The sequence below is a fragment of the Dipodomys merriami genome, unplaced genomic scaffold (assembly GCF_024711535.1).
Source record: "Dipodomys merriami isolate MVZ:Mamm:240054 unplaced genomic scaffold, mDipMer1.0.p SCAF_54, whole genome shotgun sequence".
Lineage (NCBI taxonomy): Eukaryota > Metazoa > Chordata > Mammalia > Rodentia > Heteromyidae > Dipodomys > Dipodomys merriami.
In genome coordinates this window covers 6,884,476-6,900,929 of record NW_027206113.1, presented here as the reverse complement: position 1 = coordinate 6,900,929, position 16,454 = coordinate 6,884,476, and positions in this window count along the sequence as shown.

Genomic DNA, 16,454 nt, shown 5'->3' with positions numbered 1-16,454 from the left:
ATTAGGTTTAGGGTTAGGGTTAGGTTTAGGCTGAGGGTGAGCGTGAGGGTGTGGGTGAGGGTTAGGGTTAAGGTGAGGGTTATGGTTAGTGTGACGGTTAGGGTGAGGGTGAGGTTAAGGCTTTTGTTGAGGGTTATGTTGAGGGTTAGGTTGAGGGGTAGGGTTAGGTTTAGGGTGAGGATTAGGTTTGGTGTGCGAGTTAGGGTTAGGGTTAGGGTTAGTGTTAGTGTTAGGGTGAGTGTTAGGGTTAGGGTTAGGTTTATTGTTAGGTTTAGGGTGAGTGTGAAGGTGAGGGTGAGGGTGAGGGTGAGGGTGAGGTTTAGGGTTAGGGTTGGGTTTAGGGTGAGGGTGAGAGTGAGGGGGAGGTTTAGGGTGAGCATTAGGATTAGGATGAAAGTTAGGTTTAGGTTTAGGCTTATTTTTATTGTTGGGGTGACGCGGAGTGGGAGGGGTATGGGGAGAGGGAGGGTTAGGTTTAGGGTTGGGTTAGGTTTAGGTTGAGGGTGAGAGTGAGGGTTAGGTTTATTATTAGGATTAGGGTTAGGGTTAGGCTGAGGGGGAGGGGGAAGGGAGAGGGAGGGTTAGGTTTACATTTAGGGTTAGGGTGAGGGTGAGGGTTAGGGTAAGTGTGAGGGTTAGGGTTAGGTTTAGGGTGAGGGAAAAGTTTAGGGTGAGGGTTAGGGTGAGGGTAAGGGTTAGGGTGAGGGTTAGGGTGAGGGTTAGGTTTAGGGTTAGCATTAAGGTTAGGGTTAGGATTAGGGTTAGGTTTAGGGTTAGAGTTAGGGAGAGGGTGTGGGTGAGGGTGAGGTTTAGGGTTAGTTTTAGGGTGAGGGTGAAGGTGAGGGTTAGGTTTAGGATAGGGTTAGGTTTAGGGTTAGGCTGAGGATGAGGATGAGGTTAAGGGTTAGGGTTAAGGTTATGGTTAAGGTTAGGGTGAGGGCTATGGTGAGGGTGAGGTTTTGTTTAGGTAAGGTTTAGGGTTAGGGTTAGTGTGAGGATTAGGGTTAAGGTTAGTGTTAGGGTGAAGGTTAAGAGTAGGTTTAGTTTGAAGGTTAGGCTTAGGGTGATGTTTAGGCTGAAGTTGAATGTTAGTGTGAGTGTGAGGTTTCGGGTGGGGGTTAGGTTTAGGGTTAGAGTTAGGGTGAGGGCTAATATGAGGGTGAGAATTTGGGTTAGGTTTATGGTAAGGGTTAGGGTGAGGGTGAGGGTTAGTGTTAGCATTAGGTTTAGGGTTAGCATGAGGGTTAGGGTGAGTGTGAGGGTTGGGGTTAGGGTTAGGGTTAGGGTTAGGATGAAGGTGAGGTTTAGTGTTAGGATTAGTTTTAGGGTTAGGGTTAGTGTTAGGGTTAGGGTTAGGGTTAAGGTTAGTCTTAGGTTGAGAGTGAGGGGGAGGGTTAGGGTTAAGTTTAGTGTTTGGGTTAGGGTGAGGGTTAGGGTTAGGGTTAGAGTTAGGGTGAGGGTGTGGTTGAGGGTGAGGGATAGGGTTAGGTTTAGGGTTTGGTTGAGGGTGAGGGTGAGGGTTAGGGTTAGGATTATGGGTAGGGTTAGGGTTAGGGTTAGGCTGAGGGTGAAGTTGAGGTTCAGGGTTAGGGTTAGGGTGAGGTTTAAGTTTATGGTGAGGGCTAGAGTTAGGGTGAGGGTTAGGGTGAGGGTGAGTGTGAGGATTAGGGTTAGGGTGAGGGTTAGGTTTAGGCTAGCGTGAGGGTTGGATTAGAGTGATGTTTAGGGTGAGGATTAGGGTTAGTGTTAGGGTGAGAGTTAGAGTTAATGTGAGGGTTAGGGTGAGGATGAAGATAAGGGTTAAGTTGAGGGTTATTGTGTGGGGTAAGTTTAGGGTGATGGTGAGGGCTAGGGTTATGGTGATGTTTAGGATGAGGGTGAGGGTTAGGGTGAGGTTGAGAGTTCAGGTGAGGGTTAGGGTTACGGTTAGAGCTAGGGTGAGGGCTAGCATGAGGGTGAGGGTTAGGATTAGGGTTAGGGTTAGGGTTAGGATTAGGGTGAGGGTGAGGGTGAGGATTAGGGTGTGTGTTCGGGTGAGGGTTTGGGTGAGGGTTAGGGTAACGGTTAGGGTGAGGAGTAGAGTGAGGGTTAGGGTAAGGGTGAGTGTGAGCGTTAAGTTGAGGTTTAGGTTTAGGGTTAGGTTTAGGGTGAGGGTTAGGCTCAGGATGAGGGTTAGGGTTAGACTTAGGGTGAGGTTCAGGTTCAGGGTGAGTGCTAGTGTTAGGGTGAGTGTTAGGGTTAGGTTGAGGGTTAGGTCTATTATTACAGTTAGGGTGAGAGCTAGGGTGAATGTGAGGGTTAGTGTGAAGGTTAGGGATAGGTTGAGGATTAGGATGAGGGTTGGGGTTAGGGTGAGGTTTAGGCTGAGGGGTATTGTTAGGTTAGTTTTATGGTTAGGGTGAGAATGAGGATTAGGGTTAGGATAAGGATTAGGTTTAGGGTTTGGCTGAGGGGGAGGGGGAGGGTGGGGTTAGGGTTAGGGTTAGGGTGAGGATTAAGGTTAGGTTTAGGGTTAGGGTTATTTTTAGGGTTATGGGGAGCGGGAGGGGGAGGGGATGTTCATGGTTAGGGTTAGGTTTAGGGTGTGGTTGAGAGTGAGGTTAGTGTTAGGATTAGGATTAAGCTTAGTGTTAGGCTGAGGCTGACGGGAAGGGGGAGGGGGAGGGTTAGGGTTAGTTTTAGGGTTAGTGTGAGGGTGAGGGTTAGGGTTAGTGTTAGGGTTAGTGTAAGGCTTAGGGTTAGGGTTAGAGTTAGGGTTACAGTGAGGCTTAGGGTTAGGTTTAGTATTAGGTTTAGGGTTAGAGTTAGGATTAGTGTGAGGGTTAGTGTTAGTGTTAGGGTTAGGGTTAGGGTGAGGGTAAGGGTTAGGGTGAGGTTTAGGGTGAGTGTGAGGTTTAGGATTAACGTTATGGTTAGGGTGAGTGTTAGGGTGAGGGTTAGGTTTAGGGTTATGGTTAGGGTGAGGGTGAAGTTTAGGGTTAGGGTTAGGGTGAGGGTTAGGGTTAGGGTAAGCGTTAGCATTAGGGTTAGGTTTCGGTTTAGCTTGATTTTGAGGGTGAGGTTTAGGTTTGGTTGAGGGTTAGAGTTAGGGTGAGGATTAGGCTTGGGTTATGGTTAGAGTTAGGGTGAGGTGAGGTTGAGGTTATGGTTAAGATTAGGTTTAGGGTTAGGGTTAGACTTATTGTGAGGGTGAGGGTGAGGGTGTGGGTGAGGGTTTGGGTTAAGGTGAGGGTTAGGGTTAGGGTTAGTGTGAGGATTAGTGTTAGAGTTAGGGTTAGGGTGAATATGAGGGAGAGGGATAGGTTTGGGTGAGGTTTAGAGTTAGGGTGATAGTTAGGTTTGGGTAAGGGTTAGAGTTAGGGTGAGGCTGAGGGTGAGGGTTAGGGTTAGGATTAGGGTTAGGGTTAGGGTTAGGTGAGGGTGAGGGTTGGGGTTAGGATTAGGGTTAGGGTTAGGTTTAGGCTGAGGGTGAGGTTGAGGGTGAGGGTTAGGGTTTGTGTTCAGGTGAGGGTTCAGCTGACGATTAGATTTAGGGTTAGGTTGAGGGTTGGGGTGAGGTTTATGGTTAGGGTTAGGGTTAGGGTGAGGATCAGGGTGATGGTAAGTGTTAACGTGAGGTTTAGGTTGAGGGTGAGGGTTAGAGTTAGGTTTAGGGTGAGGAATTGGGTGAGGGTTAGGGTTAGTGTGAGGGTGAGCGTTAAGTTTAGGTTTAGGGTTAGGGTTAGGGTTAGGGTGATTGTTAGGGTCAGGGTGAGAGTTAGGTTTAGGGTGAGGGTTAGGGTTAGGGGAGGGTTAGGTTTAGGGTTACGTTTAGGTTCAGGGCTAGGTTGAGGGTGAGGTTTAGGGTTAGGGTAACTGTTAGGGATAGGGTGAGGATTAGGGTTAGGGTTAGGGTTAAGATGAGAGTTAGGCTGAGGTATAGGTTTAGAGTTGGGGTGAGGGTTAGGTTTAGTGTGAGAGTTAGGGTTAGTGTTAGGGTTAGTGTAGGGTGAGGGTTAGGGTTAGGGTTAGGTTTAGGGTAAGGGTGACGGTGAAGGTGAGTGTGAGTGTGAGAGTGAGGGTGAGGGTGAGGTTTAGGGTTAGGGTTAGGTTTAGGGTGAGGGTGAGAGTGAGAGTTAGGTTTAGGATTAGGATTCGGTCACAGTTAGGCTGTGGATGACAGTGAGTGTGAGGGGGGTTTTGGGTTAATTTTAAGGTTAGCGTTAGGTTTAGGGTGAGGGTTATGGCTAGGTTTAGGGTTAGGTTTCCCGTGAGGATATGGGTAAGGGTGAGGGTTAGGATGAGGGTGAGGGTTAGGGATAGGGTTAGGGTGAGGGTGAGTGTTAGGGAGAGGATGAGGTTTAGGGTGAGGGTTACAGTGAGGGTTACGGTTAGGGTGAGGGTTAGGGTTAGGTTTAGGTTTAGGGTGAGAATGAGTGTGAGGGTGAGGTTTAGGGTTAGGTTTAGGATTAGTGTGAGTGTTAGGGTTAGCGTTAGGGTTAGGATGAAGTTTAGGGTGAGGGGTAGGGTTAGGGTTAGGTTGAGGGTGAGGGTGAGCGTGAGGTTTAGGGTTAGGGTGAGATTTAGGGTTAGCGTTAGGGTGAGGGTGATGGTTAAGGTTAGGTTTAGGATGAGGGTTAAGGTGAGGGATAGGGTTACTTTTAAAGGGGGGGTTAGGGTTCGTGTGAGGGTTACTGTTAGGCTTAGGATTAGGGTGAGGTTTAGGGTTAGGGTTAGGAAGAGGATAGGGTGAGGGTGAGGGTTAGGGTTAGGGTGAGGGTGAGGGTGACGGTGAGTGTTAGGGTAAGGGTGAGGATTAGGTTTAGGTTTAGGGTGAGGGTTAGGTTTAGGGTTAGGGTGAGGGTGAGTGTTAGGTTTAGGGTTAGTGTTAGGGTTAGGTTTAGGCTTAGGGTGAGGGTGAGGGTTTGGGTGAGGTTTAGGGTTAGGGTGAGTGGTAGGGTGAGGTCACCCTAAACATCACCCTAAACCTACTCCTCAACCTAACTATAAACCTTACCCTCACCCTAACCCTAACACTCACACTAACCCTCACCCTCAATTTAAACCTCACCCTAACAATAACCCTAAATCTTATGTAATTGAAACCCTCACCCTCACCGTCACTCTCACACTAACACTCACGCTCAACCTAGCCCTCCCCGTAACCCTAACCCTAACACCTACCCTCACCCCAGCCTCGCCCGCAGCCTAACCGTAACCCTAACCCTAACACTCACCCTCATCCTCACCTTAAACCTAACCTTAACGCTAAACTTCACCATCACTCTCACCCTAACCCTAACCCTAGCCTTAACAATAACACTAACCCTAAACCTAACCCTAATCCTAACACTAACCCTCACCCCAACCCTAACCCTAACCCTAACCCTCACCCTCAACCTAAACCTCATCCTAACCTTTAACCTCACAATAACCCTAATTCTCTCCTTAACCCTAATCCTCACACTAAAACTAACCCTCACCCTAAGCCTCACCCTTACACTCACCCTAACCCTCACCCTCACCCTAACACTAAAGCTAACCCTAACCCTCACTCTCAACCTAACCCTCACCCTAAACCTTATCCTCACACTAACCCTAAACCTAACCCTAACCCTCACATTAACCCTAACCCTCACCCTAACCCTTACCCTACCCCTCACCTAAGAGCTCACCCTCACCCTAACCCTAACCCTCACCTTCACCTAACCCTCACCGTCACCCTGACCCTCACCCTTACCCTAACCCTCACCCTAACCCTAACCATCACCTTAAACCTCAACCTCAACCTGATCCACATCCTAACCCTAGCCGTACGCCTTTACTAACGGAAAACCTCGCCGTCACCCTAACTGTCACCCTCACCCTGACCTTCACCTAGCCCTCACCCAAAAACTAACCCTAAAACTCACCCTCATCCTCACCCTCACCCCCACCCTAAGCCTAACCCTAACCCTAACCTCAACCTCAACCTCCCTCTCCCCCTCACAATAACCTTCACCCTAATCCTAACCCTAATGCAAAAATTACCCCTCACCCTCACACTAACCCTAACCCTCAGCCTAAACCTAACACTAACCCTAACCCTACCCCTACCCCTTACCCACACCCTAACCCTCTCCCTCACACGAGCCCTCACCCTAAACCTAACCCTCAAACTAACCCTAACCCTAACCCTCTCCTTCACCCTAACCCTCACCTTCACCCTAAACTAGCCCTAACCCTTACCCTCTCCCTAACCCTACCCTAACAGTAGTCTTCACCCTAACCCTCACCCTAACCCTTATCCTCACCCTAACCCTCACCCTAACCCTAACACTAACCCTCACCCTAACGCTCACCCTAACCCTAAGCCTAACCATAACCCTCACCCTCACCCTAAACCTCACCCTAACCCTTACTCATACATGACCCCTAAACCTAACATTCAGCCTAAACCTCATATTAAACTTAACCATAACCCTAACCCTCACCTTACCCTTAACCCTAAGCCTAAACCTAACACTCACCCTAACCCTAACACTCACACTCACCATCAACCTTATCCTAAGTCTAACCCTAACACTAACACTAATCCAAACCCTAACCCTCACCCTAACCCTCACCCTCACCCTAAACCTCACCCTCACCTTTATCCTAACCCTAACCCTAACCCTAACCCTAACCCTAACCCTCACACTAATACTAACCTGACCCTAACCCTAACCCTACCCATCACCATAAACCTCACCCTACCACTAACCCTAACCCTAACACTCACCCTAACACTAACCATAACCCTAACGCTCACCCTCACCCTAACACTCATCGTCACCCTAACACTCAGTCGAAACTTAACCCTCACCCGCACCCTAAACCTCATCCTCACCCGAACCCTCACTCTCACCCTAAACATCACCCTAACCCTAACCTTCACCCTAACCCCTACCCAAATCTCACCCTAACCCTCACCATCAACCTAATACTCACCCTAAACTTAACCCTAACACTTACCTAACCCTAACTCTAACCCTCAACCTCACCCTCAACCTAAACCTAACCCTAACCCTAAAACTCACCGTAACCCTAACCCTAAATCTAAACCGAACCCTCTCCCTCAACCTAACCCTCACCCTCACGCTAAACATTACCCTCACCCTAACCCTCACCCTACACCTAACCCTAACGATAACCCTAACACTCACCCTCACCCTAACCCTCACCCTAACCCTCACCCTAACTTTTAACCATACACTAACCCTAAGTCTAAACCTAACCCTAACCCTCAAACTAACACTAACCCTCAACCGAACTTTAACCCTACCACTCACCCTAACCCTCACACTAAGCCGAAACCTAACCCTAACACTAAGCCTCAAACTAAACCTCACCCTAACCCTAACCCTCACGCTCATCCTCAACTTCAGCCTAACCCTAAACCTAACCCTAATCCTAACCCTAACCCTCACATTCACCCTAAACCTAACCCTCACCATCACCCTCACCCTCACACTCACCCTCAACCTCACCCTCACGCTAACCCTCACCCTCACCCTAAACACCACCCTAACCCTAAACCTCACCCTAACCCTAACCTTAACCCTAACACTAACACTAACCCTCACCATAATCTTTATCCTCATACTAACCCTAACTCTAAACGTAACCCTAACCCTAACAATAACACTAACCCTAACCATAACCCTAATCCTAACAATAACATTCACTCTAACCCTAACCCTAACACTCACCCTCACACTCACCCTAACCCTAACCCTAACGCTAAACCTCACCCTCACACTAATCCTAACCCTAACAATAACACTAACCCTAACCATAACCCTAATCCTAACAATAACACTCACACTCACCCTAACCCTAGCAATCACCCTAACCCTAACCCTCACCGTAAACCTTACCTAAACCCTAATCCTAACCCTAACCCTCACCCTCACCCTAACCTTAATCCTAACCCTAACCCTCACCCTCACCCTAACCCCTGCCTTAACCCTAACGCTAACCCTGACCCTCACATCACCCCAACCCTAACCCTAACCCTCACCTTAAACCTAAACCTTACCCTAAACCTAACCCTAACACTAACCCTCACCCTAACCCTAAACCTAAGCCTAACCCTCAACCTAACCGTCACCCTATACCTAACGCTAACCCTAACCCTCACTTCACTCTAACCCTAATCCTAACCCTAACCCTAACCCTCACCCTAACTATAAACCTTACCGTAAACCTAACCCTAACCCTCACCCTCACCCTAACCCTCATCCTAACACTTATCTTCACACTAAAATTAACCATAACCCTAACCCTAACACTCACATGAACCGTAACACTCACCCTAAACCTAAACCTACCCCTCACCCTAAACCTCACCCTCACCCTAACCATAACCCTAACCCTCACACTAGCACTCACCCTCAACTTAAACCTCACCCTAACAATAAACCTAACCCTTACCTAACCGAAACCCTCACCCTCACCCTCACCCTCACTCTCACCCTAGCCCTCACCCTCAAACTAGCCCTCACCCTAAACCTAACCCTTACCTAACCAAAACCCTCACCCTCTCCGTCACCCTCAACCCTAACAATCACCCTCACCGATGCCTCAACCTAACCTTAACCCTCACCCTAAACCTAACCCTCACCCTAAACCTCACCCTAAACCTAACGCTAACCCTAACCCTCACCCTACCTTAAACCTCACCCTAAACCATACCTGAACCATAACCCTAACCCTAACACTAATCCTAACACTAATCCTAACCCTAATGCTCACCCTAATGCTCACCGTAAACCTAACCCTCACCCTCACCCTAAACATAACCCTCACCCTCACCCTAACCCTCACCGTCACCTTAAGCTCACCCGAACCCTAACCGTCACCCACACCCTAAAACTCACATTCACCCAAACCGTCACCCTCACGCTAACCCTACCCTAAACCTCACCCTATCCCTAACCATCACTCTATACCTAACTCTAACCCTCACCCTAATCCTAACCGTCCACCTAACCCTCACCCTCAACCTAATCCTCTCCCGAACCCTAACCCTATCCCTTACATAACCGAAACCCTCACCCTCACTCTCACCTTAACCCTAACCCTCACCCTGACACTCACCCTCATCCTAACACTAATCCTAATCCTAACCCTCAACCTAACACTCACCCTAACCCTAATCCTAAACCTGAGGCCTCACCCTAACCCTCACCCTAACCCTAAAGCTAACCCTAATGCTTACCCTAACCCTAATACTCACTCTAACCCTTACCCTCAAACTACCCCTAGCCCTAGCAGTAACCCTAACCCTAACCCTCACATTAACCCTAACCCTCGCCTTCACCCTAACCCTAACCCTACCCCTCACCCTAACCATCACCCTAACCCTCACCCTAACCCTAAACCTAATCCTCACCCTAACCCTAACCCTCATCTTCAACCTCAACCTCACCCTAATCCTCATCCTCACCCAAAACGTCAGCCTAACCCTAACCCTCACCCTAGCCCTCACCCTAAAACTAACCCTAACCTTCACCCTCACCCTCACCTCCACCCTCAGTCTAACCCTAACCCTAACCCTAACCTCAACCTGAATCTCACCCTCGCCCTCACCCTATCCCTTACCCTAACCCTAATCCTCACAATAAACCTAACGCTCACCCTAACCCTAACACTCTCCCTCATCCTAACCCTCAACATCACCATAACCCTCACCCTAACCCTAACCATCATCCACACACTAAAACTCGCCATCACCGGAACCCTCACCCTGACCCTAACCCTGCCCTAAACCTCACCCTCACCCTAACCCTCACCATAAAAATAATTCTAACCCTCACCCTCATACTAACCCTAACCCTCACCTTATTCCTCACAATAAACCTCACCCTAACACTAAGGCAAACCCTAACCCTCACTCTCCACCTAACCCTCACCCTAACACTTACCCTAACACTAACCTTAAGCCTAACCCTAACGCTCACATTAACCTTAACTCTCACCCTAACCTTTACCCTACCCCTCACTTAACCCCTCACACTAACCCTAACCCTAAAGCTCACCCTAACCCTAACCCTCACCTTCACCCTAACCCTCACCATCACCCTAACCCTCACCCTAATCCTAACCTTCACCTACACCCTAATCCTCACACTCACCCTCACCCTAACTCTAACCTTCATCCTAAACATCACCCTAATCGTAACCCTCGCACTAAGCCTAAACCTAATCCTCGCCCTAACCCTAACACTCATCTTCAACGTCAACCTCACCCTAATACTCACCCTCACCCAAACCGTCACCCTAACCATCACCCTCACCCTAGCCCTCACCCTAAAAATAACCCTAAACTTCACCTCACCCTCACCCTCACCCCCACCCGCAGTCTAACCCTAAACCTTACCCTAACCTCAACCTCAATCTCACCCTCGCCCTCACCCTAACCCTATACCTAACCCTAACCCTAATGCTAAAACTAGCCCTCACCCTCACACTAACCCGAACCCTCAGCCTAAACCTAACCCTAACCCTAACCCTAACCCTACCCTTCACTCTCACCCTAACCCTTTCCCTCACACTAGCCCTCACCCTAACCTTAACCCTCACCCTAAAGCTAACCCTAACCCTCTCCTTCACCCGAACACTCACTGTCATCGTAAACCTCACTCTAACCCTGACCCTCAACCTAACCCTCACCCGAACCCTAATCCTAGCTGTAACACGAACCGTCACCCTAAAAATCACCCTAACCCTTACCCTCACCCTAACCCTCACCCTAACTCTAACCCTAACCCTAACCCTAACACTCACCCTAACCCTAAGTCCTAACCCTAAGCATCACCCTCACCCTAACCCTCACCCTAACCCTTACCCTCCAACGAACCCTAACACTAACCCTCAGCCTAACCCTCATATTAAACTTAATCCTAAACCTAACCCTCAGCTTACCCTTAAGCCTAAACCTAATCCTAAACCTTGCCTTAACCCTAACCCTCACACTCACCCTCAACCACACCCTCAGGGTAACCCTAACACTAACCCTAATGCAACCCTAACCCTCACCCTCACCCTCACCCTAACCCTAAACCTAACTCTAAACAAACCCTGAACCTAACCCTAAACCTATCCCTAAACCTTAACCTAACCCTAACCCTAATCCTAATCCTAACCCTCACCCTCACCCTAACCCTAAACCTAACCCTCAGCCTAACCGTCATCCTAACCCTAACCCTAACCCTAACCCTCACCCTAACCTTAACCCTAAGCCTAACCCTAACCCTCACCCAAACCCTAACCCTCACGCTCACCCTCAACCTCACCATCACCCTCAACCTACCCCTCATCCTCACACTCAATCTTACCCTAAACATAACCCTAAACCTTACCCTAAACCTAACCCTCACCTTCACCGTCACCCTCACCATCACCCACAACCTAATCCTCACCCTCACCCTCAACCTAACCCTAACCCTAACCCTAACTCTCACCCTAATCTTAACTCTGACCCTCACACTCACACTCACCCTAAGCCTTACCAAACACCTAAGACTAATTCTAAACCTAACCCTTACCTTCACACTCACCCTAAACCTAAACCTGACACTAAACCTAACCATAACCCTAACCCTCACACTCACCCTAATCCTCACCGTCACCCTAACACTCAGCCGAAACCTAACCCTCACCCACACCCTAACCCTAACCCTAACCCTAAAACTCACCCTAAACATAATCCTAACCCTAATATTCACCATCACCCTCACCCTCACGCTAAACCTCACTGTCACCCTAACCCTAAGCCTAAACCTAACTCTAACCTCAATCCTAACCCTAACCCTCAACCTCAGCCTAACCCTAACACTAAAATTAACCCTCACCGTCACCGTCACCCTCACCTTCACCTTAACACTCACCCTCAACCTCACCCTCACCCTGACCCTCACCCTAAACAATAATCTCACCCTCACCCGAAATATAACCCTCATCCTAACGCTAACTCTCACCATAACCCTAACCCAAACCCTCCCCCTAACTCTCACGCTAATCCTAACCCTAACCCTCACCATAAACCTCACCCTAACCCTTAAACTCATTAAAACCCTGACCCTAGCCCTAACCCTAACATGCACTCTAATGCTAACCCTCACCCAAACCCTAACACTCAAGGTCACCCGAAACATCAACCGAACCCTTACAATCACCCTAATCCTAACCGTAACCGTAATCCTATACCTATCCCTCTCCCTAACATTAACCCTAACCCTAACCCTAACCATCACCCTCACCCTAACATTCACCCTCACCATAAATAACACCCTAAACCTAACCCTGACCCTAACCCTGACCCTAACACTCACCCTAACCCTAAAACTCACCGTAAAAGTCACCCTTACCCTAACACTAACCCTAACACTCAAGCTCACCCTCAACCTAACCCTCAGCCTCACCCTTATCCTAACACTAACCCTAATCATAACCCTAACCCTAACACTCACACTAACGCTAAACTTGACCCTAACCCTAACCCTAACCCTCACTCTAACTCACACCCATAACCCTAACGCTCAACCTCACCCTAACCCTCATCGTCACCCTAACACTCACCTGAAATCTAACCCTCACCCACACCCTAACCCTCACCCTCACCCGAACCCTCACTCTCACCCTAAACATCAACCTAAACCTAACCTTCACCCTAACCCCTACCCTAACCCTCACCCTAACCCTAAACCTCTACCTAACCCTCACACTCAACCTAATCCTCACCCTAACCCTAAGCCTAACCCTTAATTAACCCTAACTCTAACCCTCAACCTGAACCTCACCCTAAACTTAACCCTCACCGTAACCCTAAACATAACCCTAACCCTCTCCCTCACCCTAACCCTCACCCTCACGCTAAACAGTACTCTCACCCTAACCCTCACCCTAAACCTAACCCTCACCCTAACCGTTAACCTAACCCTAACAGTAACCCTAACACTCACACTCACCCTACCCTCACTCTAACTTTTAACCACACACTAACCCTAAGTCGAACCCTAACCCTAACCCTCACTCTAACACTATCCCTCACCCTAAGTCTAACCCTACCCCTCACCCTAACCCTCACCCTAAGCCTGAACCTAACCCTAACACTAACCCTCACCCTAACCCTAACCCTAATCCTCACCCTCACCCTAACCCTCTGGGTCTCCCTAACCCTCAACGTAACCCTAATCCTCACCCACACTTTAACCCTCACCTTAAACCTAACCCTAACCGTCCCCCTCCCCACCCCCTCAAACTACCCCTAAATTTAACACTAACCCTCACCCTAACCCTAATCCTTACCCTAAATCTAAACCTACCCCTCACCCTACCCCTCACCCTCACCCTAATCCTAAACCTAACCCTCAACCTAAACCTAACCCTAACCCTAAACCTCAACCTAACCCTAACCCTAACCCTCACCCTAACCCTAATACTTACCCTAACCCTAACCCCAACATTCACCCTAACGCTAACCCTAACACTAACACTAACCCTCACCCTAACCCTAACCTTAACCCTAACCCTCATCGTAACCTTTATCCTCATACTAAATCTAACTCTAAACCTAACCCTAACCCTAAACCTCTCCCTACCACTAACCTTCACCTCACCCCAACCCTCACCCTGACTCTAACCCTAAAACTCACCATCACCCTCACCCTAAACTAAACCCTCAAACTAAACCTAAACCTCGTCCTAATCCTCACCATAACACTAACCCTAACCCTTATCTAACAGAAACCCTCACCCTCACCTTCACCAACACACTAAACCTCACCGACACCCAAGCCATCACCCTAAACTTAACCCTCACCGTAACCCTAACACTAACCCTCAGTCTCACCCTAACTCAAACCCTATACCTAACCCTCACCCTAACCCTAAACCTCACCCTAACCCTAAGCTTCACCCTAACCGTAACCCTAACACTTACCCTAACCCTAAACCTAACCCTAACCCTCAACCTCACCCTACCCCTCACCCTAACTCTCATCCTCAGCCTAACCCTCAACTTAACCCTTATCCTCACAATAACCCTAACCCTAACCCTAACCCTAACATTCATCCTCACCCTCACCCAAACCCTAACACTAACCCTAATCCTAACACTAACCCTCACCTCACCACCACACTAAATCTAACCCTAACCCTAACCCTCACCCTCAACCTCACACTAACTCTAACCCTAAACTTAATCCTATTTCTAATCCTCAACGTCAAACTAAATCTAACCATAAACATAACCCTATACCTCAACCTCACCCTCACCCTAACCGTAAACCTAACCCTAACCCGCAACCTAACCCTCACCCTCATCCTAATCCTCACTCTAACCCTAACCCTTACCTAAACGAAACCCTCACCCTCACCCTCACCCTCACTCTCACCCTAACCCTTACCCTAAACCTAACCCTAACCCTAACCCTCACCCTCAACCTCAGCCTAAACCTAACCCTAACCCTCATCCTAACCCTCACAATAACCCTAAAACTAACCCAAACCCTAACCCTCAATGTAACCCTCACCCTAAACCCAACGCTAACCCTAACCCTTACCCTCACCCTAACTCTCACCCTAACCCTTACCCTTACCCTAACCCTCACGCTGACCCTTATACTCAACCTAACCCTAAACCTTACCCTAACCCTCAACCTAATCCTAACCCTCACCCTAACCCTAACCCTACCCCTCACCCTAAACCTCACCCTGACCTTAACCCTAACCCTAATTCTCACCCTAAATCTAACCCTAACTCCTCACAGTCAACCTAACCCTCACCGACACCCTCAACCTCACCCTATCCCTCACCCGCACCCTAACGCTCAACCTCACCCGAACCCTACCGCTCACCCTAACACTCACCCTCACCCTAAATCTCACCCTAACCCTAACCCTCACCAAAACGATAACCCTAACACTAACCCTAACCCGGATCCTCACCCTCAATCTAATCTTCACCCTGCAATAACCATAACACTTACCTAACAGAAACCCTCACCCTCAACCTCAACCTCACCCTAGCCCTCAGCCTAACCCTAACCCTAATCCTAAACCTACCCCTCACACCCACCATCACACTAACCCTAACGCTAACCCTACCTTCTCCCTCACCCTAACCCTAACCCTAAACCATACAATAAACCTAACCCTAACCCTAAAACTCACATTAAACCATATTTTCACACTAAACACCACCCTAACCCCAACCCTCACCCTAAAACTAACCCTAACCCTCAACCTCAAACTAACCCTCAACCTAAACCTCACCCTCAACCTAATCCTCATCATAACCCTAACCCTAAACCTTACCTAACCGAAACACTCACCCTCACACTCACCCTCACCCTAACCAACACCCTCACCCTAGCCTTCATCCTAAACTTAACCCTTACCCTAACCCTAACACTAACGCTCACCCTCACCCTAATCTTAAACCTAACTCTAACCCTCACCCTAACCCACACTCTGACCCTAACCCTCACCCTAAATCTCATCCTAACCCTAAACCTCACCTTAACCCTAAACCTAACCCTCACCCTAACCCTAACCCTCAACCTCTCCCTAACCCTCACCCTTACCCTTATACTCACAGTAACCCTAACCCTAAACCTAACCCTAACATTTACCCGTATCCTCACCCTAACATTATCCCTAACCCTAATCCTAACACTGAGCCTCACCCTCACTCTCACCCTAACTCTAATCCTAACCCTCACCCTCACCCTAATTCTAACCCTAACCCTAATCCAAATTCTAACCCTCAGTCTCACCCACACCCTAACTCTAAACCTAACCCTAACCCTAACCCTCACCCTCACTCTCACCCTAACCCTAAACCTCACCCAAACCCACACCTAACCCTAACACTGACCCCAACCCTAATGCTAACTGTAACCCTCACCCTCACCCTAAACCTCACCCTAACCCTTAAACTCACCCTAACCCTAACCCTAACCCTAACCCTAATCCTCGCCCTAACCCTAACTCTCAACCAAAACCCAAAACTAAACCTCACCCGAAACCTCACCCTCACCCTCACCCTTACACTCACCCTAACCCTAACCCTAACTCTAATACTAAACCTAACCCTCACCCTCACACTAACCCTCACCATCACCCAAAATATCACCCTAACCCTAAGCCTCACCCTAACCCTAACACTCACCCTAACACTAACCCTCACCAAAACCCTCAACCTAACCGTAACGCTAAATCTAACCCTAAAACTCACCATCACCCTAACACTCAGCCGAAAACTAACCCTCACCCACACTGTAACCCTTACCCTCAACCGAACACTCACACTCACCCGAACCCTCAACCTCACCCTAAACCTAACCATAACACCCTAACCCTATCCCTAAACCTAAACCTAACACTCACCCTAAACCTAACCCTATCCCTAATCCTAACACTGAACTTCACCCTCACTCTCACCCTAA